Consider the following 11,680-nt stretch of genomic DNA (forward strand, 5'->3'; position numbering starts at 1 on the left):
CAGGGCTGGAGGGACAGGCAGGGCTCAGCCTGCCTTCCCCTACTTGCCCCTGCTGCGGGATGGGCATCCCCTAACCCAGAGACAAGGCCAGAAGCATTTACTCACAGAGGAATCCTCTCCTCTGGGTCCCGGTGTGAGGAGAGCAGATGCAGTGCTTGGCACATGAGGAAGACTACACTAACACCCAGTCAGAACAGATCTTTAAAACCAGCTTTGACAAAATTGTCACATTAGATGCATTCGAATAAAGTCAGCTGTGTGCTGGCAGAGCGCAATTCTACATCATTTTGACAGGTCGAATTAAGAAGCCACAGGCACCACGGGAAACTACCTTCAAGCTATGCTGAAATTATAGCCAAGGCAATGTATTCCACCCTTAGTGGGGCAAGAGGCTGCCAGGGCAAGGCCTTCGAGGGCAGAGGATGGGCAGTTTCCTCTCTTCTCTGGCCACAGCCAAGAGTGAGGGAGACCTTACTCCCTGGCTAGGGAGCAAAACTGATTCTAGTGTGGCTAGGGAATACCTAACTTCCAACCTCCCTTCCTGCTCCTGTCAGAACCTGCTCTTCTCTCTCACCTCCCTAGGAAATACACAGGACAAGGAGGCAGCAGGCCTGAGTCAAAGTTCTCCTTCACTTGTCTCTGTGAGCTGTTTTATCCTGAGCAACTTACTCCCTCCCTGACTCTCCATTTTCTTTCCTAAAAATTAAAAAAAGAAACTAGAATCTACAGTTTACAAACGGTGTACCTTACATTTCCAGAAGGTATCTGACTTAGTTTGCTAGAGCTGCTATGACAAATACCGCACACTGATTGGCTCAAACAGCAGGAATTTATTGTCTCATGGTTTTGGAGACTTGAACTCCAAAATCAAGGTGTCGGCCAGCCATGCCTTCTTCTTAGTCCACAGCCTTCTCACGGTGGCTCAATCCCTGCCTCTGTCACGTGCTGACCTGTCTCTTTCTGTCTCCTCTTCTGGTCTCTCCTAACTGACTGCATCCAAATTTCTTCTGCTTCTAAGGGCTCCGGTCGCATCAGATTAAGCTCACCCTATTTCAATTTGGCCTCATCCAAATAGGGCCTTTGGAGATCCTGTTTGCCAGTGGGTTCACACCCACAGGGTTAGGGCTTGAGGATGTCCTTGTGGGCAGGTGGGTACAGTCCCCAACAGAATCCCAGGAGTGTCCTGATGGGAGGCGGAGTGAATGGGCAGAGTGCTGAGTCCCCCATTTGCTCTTTCGCTGGAGGTGGGCTGCTTTGATCTGTTATATAGACTGAGGTTCAGGGAAGATGCCTTTGAAGGAAGGGGCCTGCTGCTAATTTTTAGAAAAAGGCAGGAATGCAGGAAGGCTGGAGGGAGGAAAGGAAGGAAGGAAGGGAGGGAGGAAGGGAGGGAAAGAGGGAGGGAAGGACTCCGCCAGATTTCTAATTGCACTAACAGTCTGTGCTTTCAAGAATCCAGTACTCAGAATGGGCCTTTTCCAATCACCCCCATTTGCTCCATAGCAAGTAAAGAAATATGTATACTTAGCATTTTTCCAAATTTGGAGATATGAGGGTGGAGCCTTCCAGCCCCTGGAGAAGAGGGGAGAAGGTGAGGAGGCTGGATTTGCTGGCAAGCCCTGAGGACTCCACCATTGCCTCTGGGGGAGCCCTGTGCGTCACCCCACTTCCACACTGGGTTGGGAGAGACCGGAGGGGCAGGATGCAAGAGGGTGTGGGTGCTCTGAATATTCATGATGCTAATTAAGCAAGAGCTAATTGGAAAATGTTGGATTTTATTAAGATCTCAGACATATATCATTGCAGCAGTCACCGACATAATCACAATCATCTAATGGGCACTTTGGGTTCTTTCCAGAGTTTCTCTTCTCTCTCCCTGGCTGTTAATGTGCAGGAGAGAGCAAGCCAACGCGCAGATGAGGCCAAGGGGAACTGGCTCGGCAGCCCCGTTTGTGCGGCGGGGAAGCAGGAGGACGAACTGGTGACCTGCAGCCGTTCCTTCCACCTCACTGTGAGTGGGGGGCCGGGAGGAGGGCTGGGGAGAGAGAGGTCTGGGCTTTTTCGTACCCCAGGGTTCCCGAGATTGGGGAGGTAGGGAGACAGATCAGAGAAAGGCAGTTGCAAACCCCAAAGGCGGAAGGAGATTCTGCACCCAGCAAACTGCCTGGCACTCAGCGGATACTCAGGAAGCGTTAGTGGTGACGAGAGGGATAAAAGGGGCTTCGGAGTGGAGTTCCAGAGGGGAGGGTTTATTCTCCCAGGGAGCTGGGAGCCAAGGCCCCTTCTCTGATCCTGGGAGGGGATCTAGGTCAACCTGAAAGCAGTTCAGAAGCTGGGGGAGACTCCAGTCTACTGGTTTAAGTTCCCTGCCTGCAGAGGGAGAGACATACTGCCTTAAAAAGGAACAGTCTGAAAAATAAAGGGTGCCTTGGATCCTTTGAAAAATGTCTACCACGACATTTATGTGACATTAGAGGACAAATGCAATCACACCTTCTCTGCTCAGGGATTTGCGTAAACAGGGCGGGCTATGAAATGCAGCAGAGGAGGCTGTCCCGAACGGAGACCCTTCCTCCTGAATATCTCTGTTGAGAAGGCAGGATGGTGTGAACGTGCTCCAATTTATCATAGAAAGGAAAGAGAGGGGGTGTGATGAATATCAATTTAGAAAATAAAAACTGAACATGAGAATCAAGGGAAATGGCAGTAAATCCTCCCAGTGAGTGGGGTGTCTGATTAATCTAGCCTCTGTACAGAGCAGCCACAGCGCAGCCAGCCATTCCCAGCACACCCGGGACCCAGCCAGCGAGGCCAGGATGCCAGTTCCACTCCCGGAGCCAGGGGCAGGCAGCTGAGTGTTCCTGAGCCCCTGTCCGATGAGCCAGGCGGGTCCGCTCTCCAGCACCCGCTGCCACCCCCTCCCCAGCCAGGCTGCAGGTCCCTCCCATGTGGCCTGCACCCTCTCAGGGAGGGGAACCCCATCCACAGGTACCCAGGAGAAGCTGTGGAGGTGCTGGTGGGGAGACGGGCTCATCCCCTCTGTGGGCAAGCTCACTCCCTGCCAAGAAAGAGAGGTCTGGCATCTCTAGGAGGGATTTGTTATTTGGGGGACTTTATCATGGGAAAAAGGAACACCAGAGGCCTAAACTCTGAAAATACCCCACTGGTTTGCTAGTATGAATGTCTTCCTTGCCTATGTGGGGATGTTGTACCACCACATGTCTCTCTTAGGGAACCCAGAGGAAGATGTAGCATTATTCCTGCCTGTAATTACCCTCTATTACCACATTGCTTATCAAGACAAACAGATGATGGAAGGATAGATGGATGGAGGGATGACATAGATAGATATAGATAGATGATACATATATAGAAGATAGATGAAGATAGAGGATAGCTATAGATAGATTAGATAAATATAGATATATAACTAGAAAGATTAGATAGACAGAAATGGATAAATAGATAGGTAGATAGATGTAGATAAAAAGAGGTGTAGATAGATTAGATATAGGTAAATAAATAGAAAGATAGATTTGATGCCTAGGTATAGATAAATAGATAGTGTGCCAGTTTGGATATATTATGTCCCCCACAAAAGTAATGATCTTTTAACCCAATCTTGTTGGGTAGAACCTCTTCATTGAGTGTTTCCATGGAGATATGACACCCAACTGTGGGTGAGACCTTTGATTAAATTATTTCCATGGAGGTGTGGACCCCTCCCACTCAGGTGGGTCTTGACTGGTTCACTGGAGTACTTAAGAGAACTCAAAAGCTATCACAGATACTTCAACTGATGCTTGGAGATGCTTGGAGATGCAGACAAAAGGACATTTGGAAATGCTAAGATAAGAGATGAAGCCCAGGGTTTACCCCAGAGAAGCTAAGACATGACCCCCAGATGCTTAGAGAGAAGCATCCTGGGAGAAAGAAGCAAGGACACACAGGAGCTGAGAGAGAGAAGCTAACACAGAAGCCCAGAGACATTTTGGAGAAAGCCATCTGAAACACAACCCAGGAGCAAAAGACCAGCAGACGCCACCCACGTGCCTTCCCAGCTGACAGAGGTGTTCCAGACACCACTGGCCATTCCTCAGTGAAGCTATCCTCTTGTTGATGCCTTAGTTTGGACACTTATGGCCTTAAAACTGTAACTTTGTAACCTAATAAATCCCCTTTATAAAAGCCAGTCCATTTTTGGTCTTTCACATAACAGCAGCATTAGCAAAGTGGAAGAGAGAGAGAGAGAGAGAGAGAGAGAGAGAGAGAGAGAGAGAGAGAGAGAGAGAGAGAGAGAGAGAGAGAGAGAGAGAGAGAGAGAGAGAGAGAGAGAAAGAAAAAGAAAGAAAGAGAAAGAAAAAGAAAAAGAAAAAGAAAAAGAAAGAAACAAGCATGATGGATGGATGAATGGATGTGACAAGGTTATGGATAGAAATGATACAGAGATATAAAACAATGCAAAAGCTCCATAAATAACAATAATGATGTCTGTTTATAAAACATTTTAAAGCATTTCCCCATCTTTCCTGAGAGCCTCTAAAGTGGACAGGGTGTGTGCTCTTGTCCCCACCTCCACCACTCTCCACTTCAAGGCAGCGACTGGTCAGTAGCATTCCCAAGTCCTGTTGGAGGGCCGGGGACAGAAATGGAGCTATGGGAATCAACAGACTCTCTCACCACATCCAGCCCCACCCAGGCCAGCCTCCAGGCTGCAGCATGTCGAGGACAGTGACTCCAAATTCAAAGAGAGTCATCTATGTTGAGGCACCACTGTGTTTCCAGGACTGGCTTGGGTGGGACAGCTAATCCCTCACCATCTGGGGTGGCAGGGTGGGGAGGCTGTGTGTAGACACTCCCCAGCACTTCTGGGAAGTTCCAAAGGGACTCAGCCTGCACAATCAGGCATCGGGGAGGGCACCCTCAGTCCCCACTGGGCCTTCTGAGCCCCTCTCCGGGATGCCGTCTCCTTGCCAGCCCCAGGTAGTGACAGGGTGACCCAAAAAGGAGGGGCCTTGGGGCCTGCCAGTCTCCAGACTAAGGAAAAACGAGGAAGGGAGGCTCAGCTACCTGGTGATCTTGATGTATCCCTGGAGTGTTGGAGAGTTGGGAGCCCTCCAGCCCCCTGCATTCCCCAGGGGAGATATCCCAGCAGGACAGAACAGAACCAGACTCCAAAAGTCGGGCATGGTGGGGGCTATAGCAGGACAGGCTCACTCCTGCCAAACTCAGAAACTCAAGAGTCAGGTGGGGATTCAGATCCCAGGCCCCAATCCCAGCTGTGGTGCAGGCAGGCCTGGAGTCTGGAACATTCTCTGTGAGCCACAGTTTAAGGGAGGAGAGAACAGCACCTGGGGGCTGCAGACGAGAAAGATCTGACATTTGTGTGCAGACTGAGGTTCTTGGTCAGAAACTCACCAAAGCGTCAGAGGTCAGTCACAGCATGTGGGGGGAAAGTTAGGCCTGGCTTATCTCCCCCAGGTCTTGGTGGGGTCAGAACCCAGGTGGGTGACCCCGAGAAGCTGGTGTTGGTGAAACAGACAAGGAAACAAGGGTGCAGGCACAGGAGCAGAGACCCAGAAAGATCTGTGAGTAAAGCAGGGCAGGGATCAGGCTGGGAGCCACTCTCCCCTATCCTTGGAAACCTACCCTGTTACCTCAGTCTCCAGGGCTCACTGACCCCCAGGACACGGACAGCACAATTTACCCGACTTGCTCATCTCAGCAGGGAATTGCTAGTGAAGGTATTCTCCCTACCCTCCCCGTAGCACCAGGGGGACAGAGACCCCAGCTTCCTTCTCTCTATCCCTGCAGGCCTCTAAGAGTGTGGAGTCTTCTGCTCTCTTATAAGGGGTCCGACTTCACAGTGTGTGAGGCCCTGGGGACACCAATTAGAAGGGACTCCTGTTTCCTATCAGTATGAGGCAGTTGACATTATTGAGACTGTGGGTTGATTTCATTTGAGTCGACTGATAGCCTCACAAAGGATGGCACTGTGTGGCCAGAGGTTTCTTCTACCTCTTCTGCCCATCCATGGTCAAATCCTCAAAAGCAGAATTCTCCAGGCACTTACGGGGCTCAAGCAAACCCCGAGTGAGAAGTGGGGCTCAGCAGCAGCCCTGCAGGGCCCACCGGGAAAGGCCAGAGGCAGAGCTGCTGGTCTGTGCTGTCTTCAGCTCTCCGACCTCGTCCCCTGCAGCTCGGGCCTGCCCTTGACAGAGCAGCAGATTGGGCTGTCCTCGCCCCCTGTCTGGCTGTCTCCCCACCAGACCTGGGTTCTGCTCCCTCGCAGTCACCCTGAACCCAGTTGCCAGCAGCCTCCTCTCATGAGTGGCAGCTCTGCAATGCTCCTTGGCGTGTCCTTGGCCTCTCCTGCCTGAAGCAAGTGGACGGATATCCCCTCACCTGGTGGCTTTCTGCTCTTGCCTCTTGTTGCACCCCGAACTCCCCAATATCTGAGAACACCAGAATTATTTTGGAGTCACTGGCTTTAATGCTTGCTGCACGTGTTACCTTGGCAAAGCCCTCACCCTTTCTCAGCCTAAACAGTAATAACACAAGCTCAGCAACTGCACAAGACTGTCATGGGGCTGAAATGAGCTCAGGGATGTGGAAGTGGTTTGTAAATTGCCAAGCACTCTAAAAATCTAAGATACAGTTATTCTTACTGTTACACCTACGTGTCTATCCAGCCCAAGACTGGGGGGGAGGGGTGGGGTAGGAGTGGGGGTGGAGTTGGGTCTTAGCACCTCGGACCATCTTCTCCTCCTTTGCAGCCAGATTCTGCTGAAATAACTCACGCCTTACCCCAGCCGCTTGTCCCCGCCAGGTCTCAGCATACAGGAGGCGTTTTAAGGCCCCCACATGATCTGCAGTGGCTCTCACCAGATAGTGTGTGGATACGGGCTGGGAAATTTCTTGGTTGTCAAAATGACTCAGGGGAGGAGATGCTACTAACACTTAGCATGCAAGGGCCAGAGGTGCTAAATGTCACCTGACATCTGCAGTTGTCTCGCCCCAAAGGCCATAAGGAGTGGCCCCTCTCTCGCAGTCCACCTCCCTCTGCTCTTCCCTGACTTAGTTTCCAAAGCACCCCATGCAAGCTCAGCCTATGTGTTTTGCACTCACTGTCTTCTCTGCGTGGGACAATCTGCACCCCTTCCCCCACCCCGCAAAATGCTTGCACGACTGGTCAATCCGGTCTCAGCTCAAATGTCATTATCTGAGAGAGGCTTTCCCTGACCACTCCATCCCAGATTGTCCCTCCACCCCCAGACCCACTCCCATCCCTCTGGCTTACCTTCCACCAGACCCTTCATTCCAGCTCAAGTCGTCTTGTTCATGGATCCTGGATTTCACCGTCTGTCTATTCTCACTGGAACTTAAAGCCCAAGAGGACAGAGTCTTCCTATCACTCACCCTGTGTGCCCAGAACACAGTAGGAATGTAACAAATATTTATTAAACCCAGATTGGGGATGGTTAAGGTACATGACACAGTGCCAGGCATGGAGTGATGCAAAGGAGGATCGGCTCCTCTCCACAGAGGGGCAAGGAGCAGCATCTGGAATTTGTTTTGCAAAAGCAGTCTTGGCACAGGGCCTTCCCAGTGCACGTCCAGGCAGCTCCATGCTCATGGAGGTGTTGTTTGTATGACCTTAGTTCATATGAGTGCTGGGGCCTCTTCTTGACCCACCCCTCCACCTCATCTTGTTCTCACAGCTCCTTCCCTAGGGCCTGGACCAGGCCATCCACAGGAGCTCAGGGTCAGTGTGCTGCTGACCCCACCAGGGCACTGCTGCTCGGCCTCCTGCTGGGGCCACCTGCCCTCATCTGTCAGCTAGAAACAGCTTGAGGTGGCCCTGCCTCTCCAAAGACTTCCTCAAGTGCCCTCTATCAATACGGGGATGAGCCGCAGGCATGAGCACATTTCCCCCAGCTCCCATTCTGTCAAGACCTGATTTCTGCACTCCTCCTCCACTTTCAGCTTCTGGAATCCCAGCTGGCCTTCTGCAGAAGCTCTCCTGGGTCACACTGACCTTGAACTTGGTCCTGGTTCCACAAGACTTCGGGTCGGCTAAGTCTCCAGAGCTCCTGGGCATTTCCTGTGAAGCCTACTTGACAGGACCTGAGGATCCTCACCTCTGCCTTCAATTCAGGCACCAGCTCCGGAAGATTCTTCTTAAAAATGTAAATGTTATTATTAATATGCCAACTGGGAGGAGTAATGAGGAAGTATTACCACACGTTCATTTCATCTGTACCAGACGAACAAGTCGAATCCCTGAGGAGAAGGGAACCAGGACACAAGGTATAGGAATGAGGAAGGGGAAGGAAGTATTGCAGACAGAGGTTTTTATTGCAGAACTTTGCCTCAGGTGACACCGTCAGGAAGATTCTCTCTGGAAAGGAGCACCCCAGGCTCACGTCGCCATCTGCCTCCGCTTTCCCTGGCTCTCTGAGGGGGGCTGCCTCTGCTGGCCCTCCCCTCCCCTTCAGGGATGCTGATCCGGAAGCCAAACCATCTCTGCACACCGTGGACACATGCCTTTTTGCCTTAGATCAGTTGTTACAAGCTTGAAATTCTTCAAAGGAATTCTTAAAACCTAAGAGGAGAAAAGCAAAATGGGAAATCAGAAAACACAGACAACTATTTTATCCTAATTCAGTGCATCTCTTTCTACAGGTGGGAATGACATTGCTTCCTGGTAGAATTTCCAGGTGGAGATTTCTGTCCAGTACAAAAATTATATCAGATTTACAAACATCTGATTTCTTTCTTCAAATTAAACGTTTTATTACAGTATGATAGAACTTATTTGCACAAAGTGGTGCACTCTGATATATAACATAAATTGCAATATAGATTTTAGTCAACTTCCTAATCTCATGTGCTCATCTTTGATCTGTAGATTTTTGTCAAGCATATCTAATGTATTTGTTAAAACTGCCTGGCACCTGGGCACGGAAGCCTCACCTAGACCTCAAGCCTGGGGCAGCTTCAGGGTCAGGTTGAGACCTCTGGGTAGCAGTCCCCTGGGGTCTGGGCAGAGCTGTCCTTTTTCCCACAGCACCTGCCACTCCAGCCGAGGGCAGAGCTACTCTTCGTCCCTGCAGAGTCCGATGGCCAGCATTGATGGCAAGCTTCTTCCTTTGTCCTTCCCTGGAAGACCTCCTCTCATCTTGGCAGTCCCTCTGCCATCCTGTTCTCTCTGTCTCTAACAAGGCTGAGAATGGTTCATGGGCGTTTCTAACTGAGCCTCGTCTCTCCAGTTCAGTGCTGGCTAATAGGACTTCCCATGATAAGGGAGCTGTGCAATATGATAGCCATAAGCCACAGAGGGCTACCCAGCACTTAAAATGTGGCTGATGCAGCTAAGGAACAGAATTTTTTATTTTGTTCCATCTTAACTTATTTAAATTTAAAGACCCACCTGTGGCTTCTGGTGACTGCATTGGACTGTGCAGTTCTGGCTAATGTCCCCATAGCGTTGAGGCTGACACCACCATCAGCTCATGCCAGTGTCCTGCCCATACTTCTCTTTAGGGTTCAGGACAACCTGCACTGGGTCTGGCATTTAAATCCCTGTTTAAGGTCTAAGAGAAGCCTTGTTTTCATGATACTTGTAAAGCAGATTCGTATCTTTAACTTTTAATTATACCTTTAACCTACTGATCCGTTTCTTTCCAGTTTAGATCATGAACTCTGCCACTCCCCCAGCCTCTTTTCTTCCTCTCATGGGGGAAGGGAGATCCCAAAAAATTACCTGACTGGAGAGGGAAAAATAAAGTTTATTATGGAGAACTTTAGTATCAAGAAGAGGAAATTAGATGGGTTGCCTTCAGAAGTGAAAAATCATTGAAAATTCCAGAGCCAAGACATGACAAAGATAGTAGGCATTTAAAGAAAGCCTGGGAGAATTAAAGTCTTGGAGAGCTGGATTTGGGACCTCTTAACTAGCTATGAATATGTTACTTAATATTTCTGAGCTTCAATTAGTTGGTCTGTAAAATAGAGAAAATATCCACCCCTTCCATAGTGTGTGTCTCTTTCATTCAGACGTTTGAGAGAATGTATATGAAAGTGTTTTGAGACTTAAGTGCTGTAAAAATGCAAAGGATCATGATGAAAGCAGTGCATGTGGACTGGTGGCAATAAGCAGAGCTGAATGGAGAGAGGGGACCCTAACATCTGGATGACCCCAGCCTGGATGACATGAGCTGGGTGGGCATTGTGGCCAAGGGAAGGGAGAATCAGTGGATGGGAGTGACATTTCAAAGGAAAGGTCACCCCTGACCTTGATGAGGAATTGGACGTTGTGCCAGTTTGAATCTGTTATGTAACCCATTAAAAACTATGTTCTTTTAATCCAATCTTGTGGGGGCAGAACTACGTGGATAGGATCCTTTGATTAGGCTGTTTCCATGGAAATGTGACCCACCCAATTGTGGGTAAGATTCTTTGATTAGATTATTTCCATGGAGAAGTGACCCTGTCCATTCAAGGTGGGTCTTAACTAGTTTACTGGAGGCCTTAAGAGAGTTAGAGCTGACACAGACCCAGACACTTAGAGAGAAAATGCCCAGAGACATTTTGGAGACAGACACTGAAACTGGAACCAGGAGAGAAGCTAAGAGATAAAAACCAGAGTTCATCCTGGAGAAGCTAAGAGAGGACCTCCAGATGCTTAGTCAGAAATGCCCTGGGAGAAACAAGCGAGGACACACAGGAGCTGAGAGAGGGAGGCCAAGACAGAAACCCAGAGATATTTTGGAGAAAGCAACGGAAACCAGAAGCTAACCCCAGGAGAGGACCTGCAGACTCTACCCATGTGCCTTCCCATGTGACAGAGGAACCCCAGATGACATTGGCCTTCTTCTTGTTGATGCCTTAGTTTGGACACTTTTATGACCTTAGACCTGAAAACTGGTGAACTAATAAAGCCCCTTTATAAATGCCAATCCATTTCTGGTATTTTGCATTCCGCCCTCTTAAGCAAACCAGAAAAGATGTGGTAAGGAGAGAGAACAAAAAACGAGGCAGCTGGAGCAGTACTGTGCCTTGGTGGAAAGTGCCATTGGCAGGACAGGGATGCTGTCAGGGAGGGAAGAGTGAAGATGAAGGCCATGGCTCCAGGTGTGAACATGTTGGGTTTAAAGTGTCAGCAAGGCATTTAAAAGAGCATCCCATAAACAGTTGAAGGTTTCACTTGCTAAGAGCTGTGAAGGGTCTGAGATTTCACCCCAATTGCAAACCAACAAGGGGCCTGCCTCAGTTTCATGGATGCTGGCAGAATTCACAAGATTCCTGGGTCAGAGACAAAGGATGGTTTCTTAATCTCAGCACTGGCAGTAGCCAGAGTGAGTGTTGGCATTTCCCCAACCCCAATTCCCAAGGAGCAACTCAAGGGGGGCCAGCTGACACCTGCACAAACAGTGGGTTGTGTTACAAGAGAGGGCCCTGTGCTTAGGAAATTCACATGTTTTATGATGGACTCTGAGCCTAGCCTGGCCTTTGTCCTGGGGGAGACATTATTTTTACTATCCTGGACAACCACCAAGCTGCCCTTTGCTCTAGAGGGAGATACCATCCCTATTTGCTGTACAAAATCCTTCAATATAGACTGGGAAAAAAGAGAGTCTGCGCTTCGGCTCCCAAGATGTGCAGAAATATGAGAATT

At 49.5% G+C, this 11,680-nt stretch overlaps 1 long non-coding RNA gene across 1 annotated transcript; it reads left to right on the plus strand.

Annotated features, from left to right (window-relative positions):
- The first annotated feature begins 1,801 nt into the window (after positions 1-1,801).
- LOC119536324 lies at positions 1,802-9,972 on the plus strand. Its single transcript, XR_005217381.1, has 3 exons — positions 1,802-2,011; positions 7,987-8,685; positions 9,691-9,972. It is a non-coding gene; the product is annotated as an uncharacterized LOC119536324 (long non-coding RNA).
- The last annotated feature ends 1,708 nt before the right edge of the window (positions 9,973-11,680 follow it).

The sequence above is a fragment of the Choloepus didactylus genome, chromosome 6 (genome assembly GCF_015220235.1).
Source record: "Choloepus didactylus isolate mChoDid1 chromosome 6, mChoDid1.pri, whole genome shotgun sequence".
Lineage (NCBI taxonomy): Eukaryota > Metazoa > Chordata > Mammalia > Pilosa > Megalonychidae > Choloepus > Choloepus didactylus.